The sequence below is a fragment of the Portunus trituberculatus genome, chromosome 20 (assembly GCF_017591435.1).
Source record: "Portunus trituberculatus isolate SZX2019 chromosome 20, ASM1759143v1, whole genome shotgun sequence".
NCBI lineage: Eukaryota > Metazoa > Arthropoda > Malacostraca > Decapoda > Portunidae > Portunus > Portunus trituberculatus.
The window spans coordinates 5,843,597-5,867,804 of record NC_059274.1 but is presented as its reverse complement, the minus strand read 5'-3'; the positions used below and the strand labels follow the sequence as shown (position 1 = coordinate 5,867,804).

The 24,208-nt window shown below is 42.5% G+C and overlaps 1 protein-coding gene across 2 annotated transcripts in view; it reads right to left on the bottom strand.

Moving 5' to 3' along the window:
* The window catches only part of LOC123506570 (neo-calmodulin-like), a 290,436-nt gene extending 266,997 nt beyond the window's left edge, over nucleotides 1-23,439 (bottom strand). The window contains exon 1 of one of the 2 annotated variants that reach the window (XM_045258777.1): nucleotides 22,602-23,439. The gene's annotated coding sequence lies outside the window, so the exon portion shown is untranslated. The remainder of the gene's footprint in view (nucleotides 1-22,601) is intronic. The other variant, XM_045258780.1, reaches the window with a different exon arrangement.
* Between the last annotated feature and the right edge of the window lie 769 nt (nucleotides 23,440-24,208).

Below are 24,208 nucleotides of genomic sequence, written 5' to 3'. Positions count from 1 at the left end.
CAGGTTAAAATCTTCTACTTCATTTTTTTTTACTGTAGGTTATTGATGAAAGTTTAATGGAATGAAGCTTAGAAGATAAATGTGCTTAAAGATATTACAAAACACGCAATATATCTCAGTTTGGGATGAATTGCATAAGACAAAGAATAGATAATAAATGAAAAAAAATATTCTAAACTCTGCAATATACAACTCGATAAAAATTGATATGTTGTTGTTTTTATTACTTTCTGTCTCTTAGAATTTTCCTCTAAGGATGTGAAATAAATGAAAAGTAGATTAAATTAAAAATAAAACAAAACAATATTACTTTCTCAAGCTTTAACTGGAGCGAATGAGATAAAAAAAAATTATGATGTCCACATGCAACATTTATTAGAAAGTTGTGTGTGTGTGTGTGTGTGTGTGTGTGTGTGTGTGTGTGTGTGTGTGTGTGTGTGTGTGTGTGTGTGTGTGTGTGTGTGTGTGTGTGTGTGTGTGTGTGTGTGTGTGAAAGTGACATGAAAATGACGTGAAATTTCTGACATGAAGGAGACCACCAGGATCATTTACCTCAGTCCTCGTTAAAATTATGTCTGGTTAGCGAGATTCGGTAGGAGAGTGGCGGGCGGGCGGGCGGGCGGTTGCGGTGGTGGTGGTGGTTGTGGTGGAGCGAGGAATGGGCGTGTGAGGACGTGTGAGGTTGTATGAGCTTGTGAAATGACTGATATGAAGGCTATACTATTTAAGTCTACGTTTATGTTCATGCTTTCAGGAGATATATATTTATTACTACTATCACCATTACTATTACCATTAATATTACTGTTATTGGTATTATTACTATCATTATATTATATAAGTTAATCTCTAAAGCAGCTGCAGCCAGATAAAGAAGCGGATAATACAGTAAGCCTCTTCTACTTATCATTATCTCCTATCATTACCAATCAATCATCCATCACATATTCTTTTTCCTAATAGCATAAAGCAACGACCAAGAACTCCCATTCCCTTCGTATATATTAAGACTTTTCGTTATATTCATCATTATCGTATTTGGCCATGAACTGAGAAAACGCGCTGTGAGATAAACACTAATAATTACAACCCATTATCGCATATTCGCCTTAGGGTAAGTAAGAATTAAACGTTAGAATATCCAGTGAATATTCGACGCTGTGCAGAGAAGCAGGAAGGAGCAACTCATCAGTACAAGTAATCAGGATAGGTAAGGAAGAAAAGATAGGGAAGAAAATGTAAGAAAGAAAATGTAACGCAGTATAGGTAAGGCAGAAAAGATAAGGCAGGATAGGTAAGACAGAAAAGGTAAGGCAGGAGAGGTAAGACAGAACAGGTATGTCAGAAAAGATAAGTTAGAAGATGTAAAGTGTAGAAAAGGTAAAGCAGATCAGGTAATGCATGATAGGATAGGTTAGGTTAGGTTAGGATAGGACAGGATAGGATAGGTTAGGTTAGGTTAGGATAGGACAGGATAGGATAGGTTAGGTTAGGTTATCTCCATAATTTTGGCTGACGCTTTTTTTCTTTGTAGAGAACCAATACTCAAACAGGCCTTTTTTATAATCCTTTCTTTGTTTTGCCCTTGGCTGGCCCTCTTTTTTACTTTAATAAAAAAGGATAGGTAAGGCCGAACAGGTAACACAGGTAGTCAATGCTCAATAGTCCAGCAACACACACTGAGGTTACTGCACTTCCTCAATATCAAGATACACGAGTAAAAAATTTAAATAACGTTCGAATTTCACAGCTCTGACTGACAAGCAAGGTGAAGCAGGTAAGGCGAGGAGGCGAGGCGAGGCGAGGCAGCCATCAGCCATCAAGAGCAGCAAGATGAGTCAAGACCTTAAAGACCTTCAAATCTTGCTCCTCTCATCGCCTCACTAACGCTGGAAGTCGAGGTGGATCCAATCACGGCTTAATCTTGTCTGCGCGGCTTACGTCCTTGCGTCTTCCAATGTACCTTCTTGCCTAAGTTCCCTCCACTAAGCAGGATTCCTCGTCCCCTCACTTCCTCCTTTCCTCTCCTCTTCCTCCTTTTCCTCCTCTTCTCCTCTTCCTCCTTTCCCTCCCAGTCCAGCGCCGCAAATAGATTACATCGATCTTCACGTCTTAATCTGGGATACTCGCCGGAGAAAAACTTTGCTCACCTCCCCTCATCTCCCGTCACCCTTACTAGCCTACTGCACCTCATTCCCAGTTCCTAATACACTCTACACTTACTCCCAAACTCCTCACCTTCACCCCTTTACTGCGTCGTCTTGGTATCTTTTTCTCCTTCTCACTCCCTCTCCTCTCAGATACGGTACGAGTTTTTAGAGTTTTTTGCTTCTTCCTCTCCTCTCCTCTCTCTCTCTCTCTCTCTCTCTCTCTCTCTCTCTCTCTCTCTCTCTCTCTACGTGTCTGTGAATGTCTCTGTCCATTTGTCTGTCTATCCGTTTATCTGTCTTTATCTCTCACATACCCTCCCTCTCTCCCTTCCCCATATCCCTCCCTCTCCCTCCTTCGTATCCTTCACGTCATCGACCCTGGTCCAGCGTCGTCATTGGGTTCCTAAAGGGCTGGTAGGAGGTCCCAAGCGTCCCAAAGCGAGGCAGTAACCCGGCCACAACACAGAGTCCCGACGTGATCAGCATGTGAGGAGCGTCCGCCATCTCTCCTCGTTAGCCAGTGACGAGGAGGAGGAAGAAGAAGAGGAAGAGGAGGAGGAGGAAGAGAAAAGGAAGGTTCAGGGTTGACGAATGGAACAAGACTTCCCTTCCTTCTGTTCCCTCCTGTTTTCGTATCCTCGTTTCCCTCACCTCTCTTCTTCGTCCCTTCCTTCTCCTCTAATAGCTTTTACTCCTACCCACGCACCGGGATGAAGGTAAAAGGTAGCTGGTCATCGTGTGAAAGGGAGAGTAGGAGAGTAACTGGGCCCTACGCTACTCTCCCTCTCCCTCTCTCTCTCTCTCTCTCTCTCTCTCTCTCTCTCTCTCTCTATGTTAAAAAAGTTACTGTGCTAATACTCGCTGTCTGAAGCAAGTTGAGGACTTTGTTGAGTTTTGGTTCAAGTTGCTGTGTTTCAGAGAGAGAGAGAGAGAGAGAGAGAGAGAGAGAGAGAGAGAGAGAGAGAGAGAGAGAGAGAGAGAGAGAGAGAGAGAGAGAGAGAGAGAGAGAGAGAGAGAGAGAGAGAGAGAGAGAGAGAGAGAGAGAGAGAGAGAGAGAGAGAGAGAGAGAGAGAGAGAGAGAGAGAGAGAGAGAGAGAGAGAGAGAGAGAGAGAGAGAGAGAGAGAGAGAGAGAGAGAGAGAGAGAGAGAGAGAGGTCTGGACATTGAAACACATAGAATTAAATTAAGTCAGAATTCCAGTTCATAATTCACACACACACACACACACACACACACACACACACACACACACACACACACACACACACACACACACACACACACACACACACACACACACACACACACACACACACACACACATATTTGATGCCAACACGCTCCCAATACTTAAGAAGGTACAGGATGTCATAAGAGCCATAAGGATGAGACTTTAAAAAGAGAAAAATTGTGTTTCAAACCTTATGATATCAACCTCTAATTGTATACCACCACCACCACCACCACCACCACTCTTTTGAATACTGTTTTGTTTAGATGTTATTAGTTTTTTTTTTTTCTGTGTCTTTTTTCCCTCCCAGCGGATACTGACGCGTGGTGACAGGAAAGTGACGTGTGAATTTTTTCCTTCCATCAACTTTTTAAGGGAGAAATACAGCTCAGCCATATTACCGATGTTGTTGTTGTTGTTGTTGGCGGAAGTGGTGGTGGTGGTGTTGGTGGGGTTTGAGCTGTGGTACTGACACGTGTTACTACTACTACTACTACTACTACTACTACTACTACTATTACTTCTACTAACATTGCTGTTGCTTATATTTTATTTGTTTTTTCGTCTTTTAAAAACTTTTCTTTTTCATAGTCATCAGTAATCTTTTTCCTCCTTACATACTACTCCTATTTTCCTTCTCCTCTTTTATATCATCCTTAATTCACTTCTCTTTCTTTTATTATTAGTTCCTTTGTCTCATTACCTATCATCATTATCGCCTTCCACCTCATTATCTTCTTCCATGTTCTCGCTTTTCGTATTGTTTTCCTTCACTGCTCACGAGGAATAATTTAAAAGGCAAATTCAAGCAAAGGAGAAAAAGTGAACGAGTCGTAGATTATTCATAGTGACTCGTGACTTCTGGTTCATGATATGCATTTAATACTCTTCGCATTAAAGACGAACCATTATTTCTCGATATATATTTTTTTCATGAGCCTACGTGTGAGAACCATGACTAAGGAAATAACAGAAAGAAAAGTAAGATCGCTATTTTCTAGACGATAAAAGCAGAGAGAAAAAAAAAAGTCAAAGAGAGGGGAATATAAAAAATATGGTTAATTTTGTTCAATATTCCAGTACTTTTCTGAAGCAGGTCCAATCTAAGAGAGAGAGAGAGAGAGAGAGAGAGAGAGAGAGAGAGAGAGAGAGAAATAGGAGAAAAATAAAACACTACATGAATATTTAGCTAAGTAAAAAGAAGTAGAGAGTATATACATTATTTTCACCCACCAAATAACATTAAAAATCTATACATTATTATTACCCACCCGTATAACGTAAAAAAATCATAAGGAGAGTATTTAAGATTTCCATATGCGCATACTCGTCTTGCCTCAGTGAGTAATCTTAAGTGCGATCGCCTTTCAACTCATAGAAAACGAGTCCTTGATATTCCTGCCAAGTTTGGGTATAAAATGTGAGAGAAAATGAGGGACGGGGGACGAGAGGGACGGAAAGGGAGGGAAGGAATGGAAAAGAGCTCTCGAGTACTCAGAAAAGCTTGAAAAAAGGAAAAAGAAATGTATATAAAAAGGAAAGTTGTTGATGAAGATTAGGGATAAAAAAAAAAGTAGTACATATTTCACAGATTCGAGTCGTGGGAGTTGAGTAGCAGAATTTTTAGGTACACTAAGATTCTGATGAAAAAAAGAGCGATTTTGATACCAACATGAAACGAATTAGAAAGTAAAAAATAGGTATATATTCGTCGAGGAAGGAGAGAGAGAGAGAGAGAGAGAGAGAGAGAGAGAGAGAGAGAGAGAGAGAGAGAGAGAGAGAGAGAGAGAGAGAGAGAGAGAGAGAGAGAGAGAGAGAGAGAGAGAGAGAGAGAGAGAGAGAGAAAAAATAAGATATGCAAGACCACTAGATGGAAAGAAGTGAGCAAGGAAAAGTGATTCATAATTAACGCAGCAGAGAGAGAGAGAGAGAGAGAGAGAGAGAGAGAGAGAGAGAGAGAGAGAGAGAGAGAGAGAGAGAGAGAGAGAGAGAGAGAGAGAGAGAGAGAGAGAGAGTGTGTGTGTGTGTGTGTGTGTGTGTGTGTGTGTGTGTGTGTGTGTGTGTGTGTGTGTGTGTGTGTGTGTGTGTGTGTGTGTGTGTGTGTGTGTGTGTGTGTGTGTGTGTGTGTGTGTGTGTGTGTGTGTGTGAGTAATAAAAAACAAATCTCAGGTACTCATCTTCCAAAACTGATACGATTTCTATGAATGGAAGGCGGAATATTACGATAACAAAATTAATTACCCCATCTACGTGTGAAGAGAGGCGATCAGGCGAGTAAGCGAGTGAGCGGCGGGCGTGAGTGGCGTACAGCGGCGGGCCAGCACGTCCAGCCTCCTTATTACACTAATTAAAAACGATCCTCGCTCTCCACCTCATTAAATTAATTAAGCGAAGGCACCTTGTTATTACTGGAACGAAGAAAATTGGTTGCCTGATCAGCTAGGCCCCGTGATATATGATATGTAGGAACGTGATGGCCTCGTTCATTTTAAGGTGTGTGTGTTTGCGCTCTTCAATAATCCCGTATTTTTTGGGGTGTTTTTATGTTAATTGGATGTTACACTTAGGTACTTCTACTTCTTTCCGTGATATGTGATAAAAAGAGTGAGTGAGTGAGTGAGTGAGTGAGTGAGTGTGTGTTTGCGTTCTCCAGTAATCTCATGTATTTGTTTTTTGTTACGATGAGTGTTTTCCTTGTCGCTTTTTTTTTATGTTACTTGGATGTTACAGTTACTCTTACTACTTTTTGTGATATGTGATAAGTAGGAGCGTGATGGACTGTTTTGTTTTAAGGTGTGTGTTTTTGGCGTTCTCCTGAAATCCCATGTTACTTTACAATGTGTGTTTTTTATTGTAATTTTTCCCGTTAATTTGGTGTTACAGTTTGACACTTATACTTTTCAGTGACACATGATAAATATACAGTGAAAGACGTGTATTTGAGCAGTCCAATGTATTTTGTGAAGTGTGTTTTTCTCTCTTTTGCTGCTATTTTGACGTTACACTTATGGATTCTTTTTGCAGCAGTAAGACATAGAATAAAGAAGAAAAAGACCTTGTAGAAGATAAACTGTAGACAAAAAAGAAAGAAAGAGCAAGAAACAAAAACCTGGTAGAAGATGAACAGTAAACAAAAGAGAAAGAGCGGGAGACTAAGAGTAAGAATAAGAGTAAGAGACTTGGAAAATGACACGCGCATCTACATATCCACTGAACAACATGCAGCTACAGAATCATATTAGTTTGCCCAGCGGAGGCGTGTGATCCAGGTACTCATAACTGCCAGTGACAAATTGACATACCCGGTGAAACAGAAGAAAATCATAATCTGCATTCATAACATTGTCCCTCCCAACGTGACCGGCGGTGTTGTAGTCTGCGCCTCGTGATCGTTTCATTTACAAGAGATATGAATTTTTAGCGGCGAATATTGTGAGCTGTTGTATTTTTACCTTGACTATGAGTTTTATGGAAAGGTAACGAAAGATTTTGATTGGAATGTTGTAGTACAGTGGTCATTAAACTGTCCTTCTTCTTTTCTCTATTCGATTTATTCTAGTGTGTAGTTGCAAGTGACGTGTAGTTGTATTGTGTGTGGCAAACTGTAAATCTGTACAAAAATAGCCTGAGTGAACACGTGTCATGAAAATATATGAAAAATAGAACGCGAGCAAAAATATATTCTATGAAACCTAAAATAATTTTTCTATAACAGGTGAAAGGAAGAAAAAATATATTATCTTTATATAATAGAAGAGAGAGAGAGAGAGAGAGAGAGAGAGAGAGAGAGAGAGAGAGAGAGAGAGGAATGGGGAGTACAAGGAAGAGAAGCCAAAAGATCATGTTTTCTTAGGCTGACGAGGTTGACTCTCTCTCTCTCTCTCTCTCTCTCTCTCTCTCTCTCTCTCTCTCTCTCTCTCTCTCTCTCTCTCTCTCGCTCTCTCTCTCTCGCGATATTTTTGTATCCATGTATTTTTCCTTTACCCAAAAGTCAAGGAGGATTATTTATTTGGGTTTTGAGCTGCAGTGTGTTAAGTGCTTAGCTCACCTGAGAACAAACTGTGACCCCTTCCACCTTCCTTCCCCCACGCTCAGGTAAGAGAGGGAAACAGTCAAGCTCGTTGTGTGTGTGTGTGTGTGTGTGTGTGTGTGTGTGTGTGTGTGTGTGTGTGTGTGTGTGTGTGTGTGTGTGTGTGTGTGTGTGTGTGTGTGTGTGTGTGTGTGTGGATATTAGCTTATTGTTATAGGCAATAATTTTTCCGATACAGGTCTCATAAATCCCTCTACCTCAGCCCCTTTGTGTGCGTGAGAAATGGGGGATAAGCGATGAGGAAATGATGAGCGGGCGCGAGTGAGGCGGAGACGTGAAGGGCGGCTTGTGAGGCTGAGAAATGAGAGGCTGAGGTGCTTAGGAGGGCTTCGGACTTACCAGACACAAAGGAAAAAAAAGAAGAGTATAGAAGCGTCTTGTGGAATGGGACGTGAGGAGGTGCATGATTGAGAAGAGAGATTTTTATTGAAATATATGAGACAAGCCAATGAATTACCTTTACTCGTCTGCTCAGAGGTACAAGTGTCTCTATTTCACAGCTAGATTGTTGCCGCCGCCGGGAAGCGATGGTGATATTTTACGTAAACAACATATAAATATATTTCCCCCTCGTCCATGAAGGGATGGTTCTTTTTCTACTTCACCGGTGGAGTGTGAGATTGTAAGGGGCGGGCAGCGAGGGGTCCCGGATTGCTTCACTAGCGAGGGGTCCTTCTCATGATGTAGTGTCTGATTTCCTCTGTGTGTGTGTGTGTGTGTGTGTGTGTGTGTGTGTGTGTGTGTGTGTGTGTGTGTGTGTGTGTGTGTGTGTGTGTGTGTGTGTGTGTGTGTGTGTGTGTTCATATCGTAACTTCTCACCTGTTACAGAACATGGGGATGCATACGAAAGAAAGAAAACGGGAAACATGTAAGGGAGGTAAAATAAAAAGCAAGTGTGTCTGATTCACGAGGCAATACGTGACTTGATATTCTTGCCTCCCTCCGCCTAGAAATGAACGCAGTTAACTATGCAAGGCTGGAGAGAAACGCCTCGCTCAAACATTCCCTTGCATATCTAAAAACCAAGTCGCTTCTGGACATATTGACGCTGCAGAGAATAGACACAAACCCTTGTCAATTTTTTTTCGTTTTTAACGAAACGGTTTTATTATTTTCTATCTTCCGCTAAAATAAACACTGGCCGGCGTTCTCTCCAGCATTAAGGATGGCCAACAATAGCGAAAGAGAATCCTGCGTCAGTGGTATTAATAGAAACAACTACTCACTTTTATATTTACGTTATCAATTTATATTTTCCCTCGGTGCGAAATAACCACTGCCATTACTCTTAAACGTTTTGCTCTCTTACAATCAACATTTTCAAAAGCAATAGAGGTTATTGAATTTTTTCCTGACTCTTTTCCCACTGGTCATGCAGAATCGTTACTAAATTTTCCCTAGAACCATAATAACTTCCTTAAAACACTAACAGTCTCCACTAAAGCTTGTTATAAATACTGAGTGAGGTAATGAGACCTGTGAAAATAAGATTGAATGAAGAAGACACGAAGGGAAATGGTTAGCGATTAGAACCTACTAGTGTGAGCAAGTTAGTGACCTATATTCACAAACACATCCCTCTTTCATCACGACTATTTTTAAAGCCACAGAGATGACTAGTCGTATTCTTTCTGGTGGTTCTACCGTTAAATATGTAGAAAACTTGTTAATCTACCACTAAAACCACAGAAACAGACTTAAAAACCAGTACATCTTTATTTACAGACTATTGGAAGTAACGGACGTGTTGCGCAAGAGAATAAGGGAGTCAGGATTGCGAAGGTCACTAAAGAAGCAAGGAGAGGAAAGATGAGAGAGAGAGAGAGAGAGAGAGAGAGAGAGAGAGAGAGAGAGAGAGAGAGAGAGAGAGAGAGAGAGAGAGAGAGAGAGAGAGAGAGAGAGAGAGAGAGAGAGAGAGAGAGAGAGAGAGAGAGAGAGAGAGAGAGAGAAAATATTGTTCTAGTAAAATATTGAAAGCACTATTTAAAACACTCTGCCTTCTCGATATTATGTGTGCGTATTTTCCGAACGCTATATAATGGAAGGCCGGGAGATGGAGTAGAAGTTGCCATGGACACAGTAAATGCCAAAAATATGAAGAAAACCCAATAACCTTGCACGGCCGCGGCTCTCCTCCCTGAAGAATGTGTAGGTCAGTAAATTGTCGATGTTTACCGCCAACTTCCTCAAGAAAACAAGGAAAATGGACAGCGGCTGATGCTTTTACGTTATCCACACTTCGTTCTCAAAGTATTATAGTGCACTGCCGCCGCCCTCCATCCGTTATCTGACTCCCGCCAAATTTACCGAGGCAGAGGCAAGATTACACCATTTCTCTCCTAGTTCAGTATTATTGCTTCAGATTCTGCAGTCTATTTGAGGTAAAAATTATCGTTAGTTATCACCTCCAGTAAATTGAACCAGGGGCGTGTCCAGTGGGTGTGGAAATATACATGGGGTGTGTTTGTATAGACTGGTGTGCGCGTGGATGATATCGTGTGTGTATGGTGTGTGCCTAAGTGAAACAGTATGTGCATAACAGGAGCGTGCTTGTAATTGAAATGGAGGGAAATAAACAGTGTTGTAAATAAGAGAGATGGACGGTGAAGGGGAAAAATTTATACTCTATTGTTGAATTTATAGGTCAGCTTCGGAAGAAAGGAATATATTAACAGTGAAAAACAAACGTGACTAATAAACAAGCGCCGTTAAAAGTCAACATAACATACTGATGAAAAAATACAATTAATACAAGAGAATGAATGTTTCAGTGAGAAAAACTACACGTATAGAATATTAGGAAAATAAAATAAGATACATAGACAAAGACGGAGAATGAAACACGAATTATGAGAGAATAATACAATGACATAAAAATATACACATGCAAAAAGAGAGCATGGAAAAATCAAAGAACAAAAAACATGAATGAAAAAGAAAAAATAATACGTAATACTAAGATTAGAGAAAAACACACGATAAATTAGTAAAAATACGCAAAACAAACAACACACTAAACACCAGACGGGGAAAACCTTCACCTCTAACAGAAACACAAGGCAACAAAGCGACACAAAATATGATCAAGAAGTAAAACCCATCACAAATAACCAGGGAACCGCCAGGTAGAGGACGGCTTCCCCTCTGAAGGGCAGGAGTAAATCAGCAGCCATCGCAACGCACACACTCCCGCAGGAATACAAATATTGCGTTTACAGGCCCCGCGAGGATCCTGCTGGCGACTCCACTTTGATTTATCGCGGCACATGATTTAATCCAGGCAGGGGAATGTTTCATCTCATAATTGATGGTTATTACATGGATGCCTCTTCCCTCTCCTTCCCTCTCTCCTCCTACTCCCTCTTCTCCCTCTCCCGCCCTCCTCCTCCCTTCCCCAAGCGCCTGTGTCAATAGCAGGGACATTTTAACCAAGTCTCCCCTTCACCACTGACACACTTTTCTCTCATTACCGCTGTGTGCTGTCGCCGCAATTCGTTTTCTTTGAGTTGTTTCGTGAAATCTGGTGTGTTTTCTCAAAAAGGCTTGGTGCACGTGTGTGTGTGTGTGTGTGTGTGTGTGTGTGTGTGTGTGTGTGTGTGTGTGTGTGTGTGTGTGTGTGTGTGTGTGTGTGTGTGTGTGTGTGTGTGTTGGTGATTCATGATAAATAAAGATATTGAATTTACTGATACATTTCCTTGACGACGACGAAAAAAAACTGGGACACAATCAGTATTCCCACACACACACACACACACACACACACACACACACACACACACACACACACACACACACACACACACACACACACCAGCCAAGAAGAGGAAAACTGGAAAACTTCTCGACGTATATTATTTTCATCATTATTTCATTTTTTCCTTGCGCGTTCCCTCAAAGAGAGAACCATGAAATTACGTCCACTTAAGAAAGTTAGAAAATGCTCGTCTGGATTCATTAACCTTTTTATTACATTTTTTTCTCCTTTATAACGTTTACCGGGGAGAGAGAGAGAGAGAGAGAGAGAGAGAGAGAGAGAGAGAGAGAGAGAGAGAGAGAGAGAGAGAGAGAGAGAGGGATGGATGAGGGATGCGGAGGTGTAAAGAAGGAAATATTGCTAGTCATAACTATTCTTCAAGACCTTAATCTTCAAATTCTTGTTTATTCATCTCTTTTCTAATCCATTTTACTCTTTCTGGAATCTTGATAGACGAGAATCGAGCCAGAAATGTGTTATGGTATTTAAATGTACGGACTCTCTCTCTCTCTCTCTCTCTCTCTCTCTCTCTCTCTCTCTCTCTCTCTCTCTGGACCATACTATGAAACACTTGCCTCAATTCCACCATTTCAAAAGACTGTAGTCGAAGCTTCACTATTTTCAAAGATGTTTTTTAAGGGTTTAGAGATCGATTTACCAGATTTCTTTATTATTGATAGATGAAAAACTCTTGAGAATCCCACTAATTATTTCCATGGCTTTTGAAAATTGTCATAGCGAGAGGGCAAAGGGTTTCTGAATATGTTTGCTTCTCTCTCTCTCTCTCTCTCTCTCTCTCTCTCTCTCTCTCTCTCTCTCTCTCTCTCTCATGATAAAAGTCCTCAAGAAAAGTCACGCCTTCCGTTCCTTCCCAGCCTCCTCCTCCTACTCCTCTTCCTCCTCCTACTCTCCTCCTCCTCCTCCTCCTCCGCCCCTCTAAGGCACCAGCTGGCCGTCCTGCCTGGATAACTTACGGTCGTTCTTATACACACTAAGCACTTCCTCTCCTTCATCCTGGCCGCGGTGAAATTTTGCGACGCTCAAGAAAATGAAGATAAGTGAAAGTATTAAACTGCTCACTCTTTTTTTTTGGTCAAGTTTCATAGATAGTGTTTGTGGTTTTGTTTGATAATGTGAAAAGTGTTTTGTGTGTGTGTGTTGTGCAATTTGTTGTGCCTACGAGTGAAAGAGATAGGAAGACTAAACCTTATCTCGTACTTATCTAGCGTTACTTTTGTGTTTTGTTATTAATCTATTTCGTTTTGTATTTCATTTATTTTTACTATCATGTCACTGAACGTACAAAATCTCACTCAAGTTTTCTCTTTATTATGAAGCTCGTCGTGAAAACCTCTAATGTTACTAAATATCGAAGACCGACTAAACTCTCCACTTCTGAATTTTATCCCTAACCTATCAGATCAACAAAAAATAAATGAATAACATCTTTTTTCTTTATCCCTGGCCTATTCATTTACACGTTTTCTTTTTTATTTTATTACAATAACGACTGATAAGAAAGATCCACCCGGTCCCAGCGGAGGTGTGAGAAGCGAAACGTAACACCGGAGAGAATATGTTGGCGGGAAGCCGAGGAGGGAGGCGGCCGCTGGTGTGAAGGAGAAAATCTTTAGACGGGCGGGAGAGAATTTTGGAGTGAGAGTCGGGGGCAGAATGCTAGCGTGCGTGTGTGGTGAGGAACGAGAGACAAGGATATAGAGGGAAAACACACGTAAACACACACACACACACACACACACACACACACACACACACACACACACACACACACACACACACACACACAAGCAAGGCCTCTCTTATTCCTCGCCGCTCTTTAGGAACCATCAACTTATTAGCCCACGCATTTTTCCTCCCCGAACTTTATCTCTTCGGCAACTTAATGGTCGAGTAACACAGGCGGGCGGCGGCCGGCGCTAAGACAAGAACCTTATTCCCTTTGATATACTAGTAGCGAGCCTTCCTTAGTGGTCCTGCGCCTCCTTTTGTTCCTCTTTTTATAAGGGAATGCCCTTGAGAGGCTCTTCTGTATGTGTGTGTGTGTGTGTGTGTGTGTGTGTGTGTGTGTGTGTGTGTGTGTGTGTGTGTGTGTGTGTGTGTGTGTGTGTGTGTGTGTGTGTGTGTGAATAGATATTAAAAGCTTTCAGAAATTACACGCACTTTTCCACAAATCAATATAAACTGATTCAGTAGCTAATCTGTACATTCATTCTTTCATCTCTCTCACTGACAAATTCAAGAAATGTCTGCCTGACTACGTCTTTTCATCTTCGTATGATCTCAACCCAATTTGTCAGCGGAATACCAAGACACCTCCTGAAGTACAATGGCGATCCTAACCATTTGCATCCAACTTTTATAGAGAAGCAATCAACTAGCCTTTTTATTCTTAGCTTCCGCAGCCTTTGACTAGCCACCGTTTTACGTAAGGAGAAAATAAACTTGTAGAGAAATTATTCGTAATGACGTGACACTAAACGAAAATCCACGAGAGCCTAAATCACCTTTGTCTAATCGTTACCGTGTCTGAGTCGCTTGTTTGACTTGAGTTCACGGCATGGATAAGTCCTCGACAACGGAGTCAGAGCCTGTGATGTGCCAGTTTATCCCTCCAGATCATTTTATCAGTCGCCACGATGCTACAAAGCCAGGTATGACAAACACAAACACACCATTAGAATGAAGTGAATATCATTTAAGTTAGTGGTGTACACGATACCAACGCTCATACAATTGCTTACGTACACACACTAACGATACCAACTACTGAAGCTTTCATGAATGTACGTAGTTGGATTACGTCGCTTTTATGTCCTTTGTCCGTAGGTATATTATTTGATCCACGCACGGTGCCTGCTTCCACGAATGGCAATTGCTTAGCACTGGCCAATTGAGAGCAGCGAGTAGAAAGGAGTAATTGGCTGGAGGATCGTTTAGTTTACCAAATCCGTTCGTGTATTAATGAATTATGAAGGTAGTTCTTGTCTTTCACTGCACGGGATTGAGTCGAGTTTCGATTGTGGGTGTAATAAAAGTTGTGGTTGTGCTTTGGTCATGCGTGTATAAATGTACGTCTGCATGTGTGTTAGTAGAGCGGCCTTCCTTCTCTTCCTCCTCTTCCTCTCCCACAGTCAGGCCATCCAGACCATCGTACAGTCCAGCTCCCTCACTCTCTTCTCATTAGCACCGATCTCTCTCGTTCCAGGAAACACGAGAAGCCTAACTCCTGCTCTTAATTATCGGACAGAATGATGATATGGCGCGCTTGGTTTTCTCGTATCGCCGGCTAACTTCCACCTGCGATTTTGGCGGAATGGAGAGAAAGAGAGAGAGCGTGGAGGGAGGAGAAGGGAGGGAAGGAAATGAGAGGACCACTTGGACAAAGGGTTCCTGAGGCCTGTCTCGACGTCCATTTGGTTCCATCTCGTCATTCCCCTTTAATTACTGGACCAAACGAGCGTCACTAATTTTGTGTTTGACGTGTCCACCGGGAGACGTGACGAGGGCCATCATGGGTCGTCACACAAACAAACACACACACACACACACACAAACACACACACACACACACACACACACACACACACACACACACACACACACACACACACACACACACACACACACACTAAATCCAACCTAACTTGATTCACTATTCAGGAAAGAGAAGAATGATCCTAGGGAATATTTTGTAAATTCATTATTAGGAAGGAACATATACTTTGGGTAAAGTTAAAGCAAACACACACACACACACACACACACACACACACACACACACACACACACACACACACACACACACACACACCACCTCCTATGGGTTTATTTACTCCATTACCTCAAACAAACATTCACCAAAGTGACCGCCATTCACGCTGGACTTGCACAAAAACACGAGGCACTGATGAAGAGTCAAGGCCACGCTAGTATTTACCCCGATAACTGGAAATTGACTTGTTAAAAACCACCCACAGCCGCATGTTTCTATAATTCTGCATCGTTTTTCAGTGTTATTTTGAGGGCGGTAAAAGAGACTACGCGCTGGTGTTATTCGTGTAAATGAAAACACCTCCTTTTGAAGATGTCCTGCCAGCGAGGATGAAGGACAAGGGGAAAGAAAGGTCAGGGAAGGAATGAGATGAAATATGATAAATAGATGAATAAAGTAGAAATGCATATATATTTATCAATGCCACCGATGAAAGATGAAGGCCAAGGGCAGATGAAAAGGAATAAGATTACATGATATAAATAAACTAATTAATAGAAATACATAGAAATGCCGGTGATAGAAAATAATTTGTAGAGTGAGCGATGAAGGACAAGGGAGAGGTTTTAACAAGATGTAAAAAGATGAACAAATGGGGAAAAAAGTGAAATGAAGATAAAAAGAAAAAAAATATGGAGGAATGGCACTAAATGAACAAAAAATACTCATAACATTTTTTCTTTACTTTCTTTTTCGAGTTTGTTAACTGAGTGTGTACAGCGACTCATTTTCTTATTTTTTATTCTTTTTGGTAGGCCTTTGTACTTGACAGAAAAAAGTAACAGAGAGAGAGAAAAAAAGGAAGGACTATCTTGAATTCCAGGCATTCCTTCACCTTCAGAAAACATCAGAGAGAGAGAGAGAGAATATAGAAAAAAGTAACTGGAATAAAGTTACGACAGTATATTCCTTCCGAAGCACAAAATTCTTTGCAAAAGGGAAAAAAAGCGATATATTCAATTCCAAAAAAATTCTTCGTTCTTCACAAAGCATCAGAGAGGAAAGAGAGGAAAATAACTGGAAATAAAGTCAAGACAATATTTTCCCAGTGGAGCATAAGGTTGTTTGGTATACAACACTGAACGCCGCCAAGGAACAGATGCCAGCGCGGACGGAAGGGAAAAAAGGAGAAATAACAAGGAAAAAAACTTGCTATCGCTCAGTATAATATTTTAAGCGGCAAGGAATGCAAGACGAGGCCTGACAGGTTCGACACGCGTATCATGAAGTTCTTACAGATTCTGACATGGCGGCGATGGCGGCTGTGGCGGTGGCGGAGGCGGCGATGGTGGCAGAGGCGAGGGTGGCGGCCGGAGCGTTGGTGAATCAGGTCAAGGTCACCGTGATGCTCTCAAGGTCATGACTTTAAGTATCATGACTACTTGATACACGTTCATTGCTTTTGTTTGTGACCTTTGGCCGCATCAGTGAATTCTTTGCAAAACATACTATCTCTTTTTGGCCCTTTTTTTTTAATCGCTACGTGTTTTCGACCTTTAATGATTTTATTAGAAACGTTCATTTTCTCCTGTTCATATATTTCCTCTTTTTCTCATGCTTCATATATTAATGTGTTTCTAGTTACTATAATTAAACATATACATAACATTTTCCATCTTTTCTTTTCCACGTTTCTCTGCTGTCAACACTTAAAGCCATCACGCAAGACTCAAAGTGTTGCACATCGTCGGCACGTGACGCTGCAAGTCATGTGACCCACAAAGGTTATGTCAAACATTCAAGGTGACCAACTACGTAACTTTCAAGGTCGTGAATAAAAGCTGTTATGAGTATATGACGTTCTCAAGGCCGCTTCCCCTCCTCACCTCCACGCCAACAGTACAGTGCTGGTTAAAAGTAAGAATACCTTTCTGTGTGCACTCTATTGTACTGTGCTGTGCTTACGTTGTCCCTCAGTCTTAACCGTGAGTTCTGTATCTGTAATCCGCTGACACTCGTACTTCATTTGACTGTCTTAGCAGATCACAGAATAAGAGGAACAATCTGAACACAGTGGAAATTATCAGTGCACCTTCACTTGAAATTACTCAATATATTCCAAAATCCGCTTCATCTATACTCTCCACATTTTTTCCATTGATTTAAATTGGAACCAGATCTCCAACCTGCACTGGATCTTCTTTCATGCTCTCCTTTTTTTTTCCTTTATGGTAGAAATAATTAATCAAGCTTACATCAACGTTTATTATTTTTTTTACTCAATTCTTGCTGCCTTGTGTATAAGAAAAAGAATGTAGAAAGCGTACATGTGCCAATCCTTAACACTCTCGTCCCTATCACATCCCAATCACGTCCTTATCACCAGCCTTTCTCGTCTATCTAATTTTGTCACGTCAAGTATTGGATTACTTCTGCATAAATTATAGGGAAAAAAGGTTGCCTATTGGAGGGAAAACATTGAAACTATATACATGGAACATCAAAGCGCTGATATAAGCCTTCCTATTAGGTATTCATCATTCGCTGCGTCATACCGTAGCCACATACACTCACACGCACTCTCTCTCTCTCTCTCTCTCTCTCTCTCTCTTTCATCATATCTATTTGTATTCCTTTATTATCTTTATCTATTCTTTTCTTAAACTGTCACATAAACTGCTATTATTTTTTTCTTTATATTTCTATTCTTTATATGTACTATTTGATCACTCACTCACTCACTCACTCGTCCAGACAAAATGTTCTTTCTTCCTTCTCTATCCACTCACACGCTCACTCACTAACACACTCACTCACTCTTCCTCACTCACATAATCGTTCCTTTTAGTCAGTATGTCTTTTGTCCGTTCACTCATCCACTCATATACTAACTCACTCACTCACTCATTCACTCACTCACATTGTCGTTCCTCGTACTTCTAAGGACCGTTCAGAGGAGCAGAAGCACTAGTAAATTCTGCCAGACTCGCTACATCTCATCGTTTATCGCTCCCGCCCATTCTCTTTCCCTCCCAAAAAAACAGGAGGGGGGGCGGCGGCTGGGTACACTGTCATTACATAAGAGAAAATACTGTATTACGGTCTGAGGCGCCATTTTTTTTAGCCCGCGTCTGTGTCTTGGTCTTCCCCCGCCTCCATTTGTCCCCCCGTCAAAATAATAACTAGAATAATGTCAGTGGTGGTGGTGGTGGTAGTAGTAGTAGTAGTAGTAGTAGTAGTAGTAGTAGTAGTAGTAGTAGTAGTAGTAGTAGTAGTAGTAGTAGTAGTAGTAGTGTTAATAATTGTTACTTCCACTACTACTGGTATAACTACATCAACCACTACATTACCACCATCACCATTATTTTTACTACTACAACTTCTTTTGATATTTAGAGCCTAACATTTTACCCTACTATATTTTCCACATTCCTCTTCTGCACGGTCACTCTTCCTTCATCCCTCTGCATTTGAGTCACGAACCACAGAAGACGAAGGAGATGATCAAAGTCCTTGCCTCGCCACGCGTTTTCCTTCGCCCATCGATGTTGTAATTCACGTTTTCTCTTCGTTGACCCTTAAATTAAACCTTCCAGGAGCTACACGAAGGATCGAACCTAACCTAACCTAAACTAATCTAACGTAACTTAACCTAACTTAGCTAATCTTAACCTACTGGACAAAACACAACCACCATCATAACGCAGCTCCTAATCGCCGTAAGAAGGGGCAATATAAGGGCAATAGCACCGTGTGGCAAGCATCTGGCGGTGCTGCCATCGAGAGGCCGACCAATTGCAAACTTTACCCAGTTAGATCCTGCCAAACTTATCGTAGAAATGTAGTTACTCGTATAATAGTTTGGACAGACGATAGCAAGGAGAGAGGGAGGGAAAGGGACGCGGTATAAAAGTAGCTGGAGGAGGCAGAGGAGGAGGAGGAGGAGGAGGAAGAAGAGATACAAGAGGATTTGAGATGGAAAAAAATAATAGTTGAAGGGTGAGGAGAAGGAGAAGAATGGGAAAAAAAACACTAGTTTGGAAAGAAAAAGGGACGAAAGGAGAGAACAGTAAGACAAGACATGTACAAGAGGAACAGGAGGTGGAAAACAGGAGAAGAAAAATAATAGATGAAAAATAAAAGATAAGTTTTCTCGATATATGGGAACAATAATGCTAGGTTCCGTTTTACAATGTCCACTCTTTCATCTGATTCGGAGGAGGAGGAGGAGGAGGAGGAGGAGGAGGAGGAGGAGGAGGAGGAGGAGGAGGAGGAGGAGGAGGAGGAGATGGAGGAGGAGGGAGGAAGATGAAGTAGATGAGGAAGAATAAATGAAAGAGGAGAAACAATATGAGAAGTAGATGAGAACAAGAGCAAGAGCAAAAAAAAAAAAAAGAACAGAAACAAGACACAAAAGAAAAGAGTCGCACAAAATGAAGAAGAGGAAGAAAAAACCACAATTGAGGTAAGAGACAGTGAGGAAGAGGAAGAAAACAAAATGAAGGACTACGAGAAACACAGCATAGGGAGGAAAAAGAAAACGTGAATTAGATAGAGAGATAAACAGATGAACCGGAGGACTAGTGGACTGGAGAGAGAGTAACCAGGGGTGCTCAGGATTCAAACAGTGTGTAGCAGATGACCGCCCGCCTCGCCTTGTGACGTCACTAATACGGATGCTCATTAGACGAACTATTGTGAGAAGAACTGTTAGGTCATTAAGGCAGAAGCAGGAGGAGGAAGAGGACAGGAGGAGGAGACGGAGGAGGAGGAGGAGGAGAGGAGGAGGAGGAACACTGTGATTGGTCTGAGGAAAAAGAGACAGTGAAGAGAGACGAAGACGCAAAGGAGAAGAGGAGATTTCGTGGAAAGACTGAGACGGGTAGAGGAGAATGGAGGAGGAGATGAAGATACCAGGGAATGAAAAGGAGGAGAGGTAGGAGGAATGAAAGACACGAGAGACCTTGATTGCATGGAGAGGTGAAGGGGAAGGAGGAGGAGAAGTGAAGAGGAGAGGAAAGCTGGAGGAAGAGAGGAAAAATATGAAAAAAGGGGACAAACGAAGATGGAGACGAAATGGGGAAAGGAAAGGTAGAAAGAGAAGAGGAGAGAGGAAAGGGAGACAGGAATAGTTTGATGTTTTAGTAAGAGTGAGAGGAAGTGAAGGAGGAAGGAAGATGGAGATCTGGAGGAAGAGATCACTGGGAGGATTAAAGATCGTAAGGCAGTGGAAGGAAAAATGGAGGAAAAAGTGACGCAATCCGATATAGGTGAGAGAAGATGGAGAAGAGGAAGGAGGAGACGACGAAGAAGAAGAAAAAAAGAAAAAGAAGAAGAAGAAGAGGGAGAAAAGGAGGAGGAGGAAAGGAAGAAGAAGAAGAAGAAGAAGAAGAAGAAGAAGAAGAAGAAGAAGAAGAAGAGGAAGAAGAAGAAGAAGAAGAAGAAGAAGAAGAAGAAGAAGAAGAAGAAGAAGAAGAAGAAGAAGAAGAAAAGAAGAAAAAAGAAGAAGAAGAAGAAGAAGAAGAAGAAGAAGAAGAAGAAGATCAAGATCAAGATCAAGAACAAAAACAAGAACAAGAACAAGAACAAGATCAGAAAGAACAAGAAGAAGAGAAAAAGAAGAAAAGGAGAGGAAAAGGAAAAGGAGGAAACAGAAGGAAGACGAATAAGAGGAAACACAATTGAACACCAAATAAAAAAAAAAATAAAGAGAATGGAATTAGTAAGTACTGAAAGACAGAAAATAAAAAAAAAATCTACAAGAACAAAGAAAAATACTATACAGAAATTAAGATGAAAAAAATATATATTGCAAATCTGAGTGTAAAAATAAGACGTAACAGCTTCGTTGAAGGGTGTCAAAGAAAAAATTAGGGCAAATAAATGATAGATAGATAGATATATAGATAGATAGATAGAGAGAGAGAGAGAGAGAGAGAGAATAGTAGTAGTAATAATAGTAGTAGCAGTAGTTAGATAAATTAAAGGTGTCGAGAAACAGTGAATGGAGTAACTGTGCGTGGGTGGAGCGGGAGGAGAGAGAGAGAGAGAGAGAGAGAGAGAGAGAGAGAGAGAGAGAGAGAGAGAGAGAGAGAGAGAGAGAGAGAGAGAGAGAGAGAGAGAGAGAGAGAGAGAGAGAGAGAGAGAGAGAGAGAGAGAGAGAGAGAGAGAGAGAGAGAGAGAGAGAGAGAGAGAGAGAGAAGGAGGGGGGGATGAAGTAGTGCATGTGAAGTCAAAGCATGAAGGGATGTCACGTAAAGCTTAATTAGGCGGGCAGGGAAAAGCGACGGAATGACAGAGTGACCTTAAAGAGCTAGAGAAATAACACGTCTCTCTCTTTCTCTCTCTCTCTCACATACACATACACACACACACACACACACACACACACACACACACACACACACACACACACTTCGTTTGGCCTGAAAACACCTGAGCACTGATTTGTGAGCAGTGTATATTGGCGGAGGAGGAGGAGATGAAGAAGGAGGAGGAGGAGAAGAAGAAGAAGGAGGAGGAGGAGGTGAAGAAGGAGGAGGAGGAGGAGGAAGAGGAGGAGGAGAAGAAGAAGGAGAAGGAGGAGGAGGGGATGAAACAAGTGAAGGAAAAAGGAAGAACATAGCAGCTGTACAAGAAGAGAAAAAGAACAATGATGTAAATTCCTGCAAACACCTTCTCCCACGACTCCCTTTTACAAAAATAACCACTTTTGTCTTGACTTCCAGCGCACTTTTTCCTTCTTCGCTGCCAGAGGAAGGACGCCACGCAATATTTTCCATCATTTCTCTCCTCTTTTACTCTTTTTTTTTCCCTCCCCCCGCTCTCTTTCTCTCTTCGACCGGATTGTTATATATAGAGAGATGTGACACGCGGTCTTTTTAGAATTTTATGCTTTCTGTTGTGTGTTTTTTTTATACATATACATTTTTTATCCTTTTCACAATCTGTTCATGCGTTAAGAAAAATGGGGATCGTGTCTTTTTTTCAAGGGTTATCGGTCCATCACTAACATCATCAGCCTTGACCTACAACAGACTGTCTCATGTACGTGACACAATGTTACATAATACATGGAAATAGGAGGGAAAAATATTGTCAATGTAACACAATTAATATCAACACACTAAATAGGGCAGGAACAAAGTATTGCCTGAATCACTGACCCAGAGAGAGAGAGAGAGAGAGAGAGAGAGAGAGAGAGAGAGAGAGAGAGAGAGAGAGAGAGAGAGAGAGAGAGAGAGAGAGAGAGAGAGAGAGAGAGAGAGAGAGAGAGAGAGAGAGAGAGAGAGAGAGAGAGAGAGAGAGAGAGAGGCCATCCCATCGGTTCCTTCGGGCAAGTGGTTAGTGTTTTCCAATAGACATTTACTTTAGTCTCACGAAAGGAAGGAGGGAGGGAAGGAGCGGCCATGACATTCACCACTCATTAGGTGACACGCACGGGGGAGGGAGAGGAGAGAGGAGGAAGGAGGGGACAGATGCACAGGTGAAAGAGAGAGCGAGAGAGAGCGAGAGAGAGGGAGATGGGGACAGTGCACAAGGGAATTTCTTACTAATACTTTAAATACTTTGTTCCTGCCGTATGGACTAACTACTAACTCAACATTAATACTTATGATCTCTTTTTTTAGTCTTTGTTTTACCTGTAGTGGAGAATGACGAGAGATGAGAGGGCTTGTATTGCTTTATATCCTCAGTGCCGAGCGACGTCCATCTGGCGCGAGGAATCTGGATGATCAGATTGAGTATTTGCTGAAGATTATTGCTTAGAGTTGATGTCCTTTAGCGGGCGATGTCCGGGCGGCGGTGGGCAGGGCGAAGAGGGGCGGAGGGGCGGGTCTCGGGCACGGGCTACCTGCCTTCTGCTTTGGATGCCAGGCTAGTGTTGGACAGCGTGGGGTGACGCGCCCTGTGCCGATGACTTACAACTGTGGTGCTGAGGAAGGCGCTGTAGGAGACTGCTGTGGCTGTAGTGGTGGTGGTGGTGTTGGTGTTGATGGTTTGGGTGGCGGGACGACTATTCATGAGCGACGTACAACAACAATCACGTTTCGTAGGCATAACACGACACCCAGGAGGCACTCTCTTCAACTGTCAGGTCAGGCAGTTCGGGAAAATTGGTTTGCATAGATGGTTGACGGTCACAGCAACAACAGCGAGCGAGCGGGTATTGAGACCGGAGGAGTAGGATGTGGTAGTGGTGGTAGTGGTGCAGGCAGTCCAACGGATAGTTATGTATACATTAAAATGAGGTGATGACGTGAGGGAGAACAGCTGAAGGGGAGAGGAAGGGGAGACAAGGGTGCCCAGCAGAGCGTCCCAACCGGCGTGAGAACAACAAAGTGAAGGCGGAGACAGGTGGTGGTGGTGGTGGTGGTGGTGGTGCCAGGACACGGGGGAGACTATTCACAGCCCGCCGGTCCAGCTTCCTACCGCTGCTGCTGCTGCTGCTGCTGCTGCTCCTGCTGTTGCCGCGACTCGCGAGGGCGCACACCCGACCATCACCACCTCCCGGCCCACCTGCCGCCCCCCTCCTCCTCCCCCTCTTCAGCCTCCTCCTTCTCCTTCCTCCCCACATCAACACCTCCTCCTTCACCTCTCAGCCTCCTGCGGGTCTCTTCGGCATGTCCTTCAATACCGCCTTCAAAATTATGCATTTCGAGCATCCTAAAAGATGTGGAAAATGGTTTGGGGAAAGTCGCACTGGCCCCCTTCACCTCGCCGGGGTGAGATGCCAGCAGCCGCTACACGTATCGATTATCAGCAAGAGTTCAATGCAACCTTGGTGTGTCGTGCCGATATTCCTACATCTGCCTTTTCTTTTCTCACGATGATGACGTTTCCAAAGGTTTTCCCAATTAGTTTTCACACCTGATTCCTGGCAAGCAGGGCCGGGCCGGCACTACCTGGCATCACAACCCAAGATTGGTGGTCCTGCGCCAGCGCCGCCCCGAAACCAGTGAGTTACCAGATAATCAATTCCTTTCAACCTACATCAGTTTTAATCAACAACGGTGAATAAATTTTTATCGCAGATTTCTCACTTTCTGACTCCTCCCGGCGGTGTGGCCTTGCCGCGGTGCGCTGAACCGGTGAGGGGAAGCGAGCGGTGATGAGGGGAAAGGAAGGGGAAGGGGGAGGAGAGAGGAGGGAGGGGGGTCCTGTGTTGTGCCTCCAGTGAGTGAGTGACAGACGACGCATCTTCTAGGCGTCAAACTCCCAAGCCGGTAATTCACTGATTTGCAAGAGA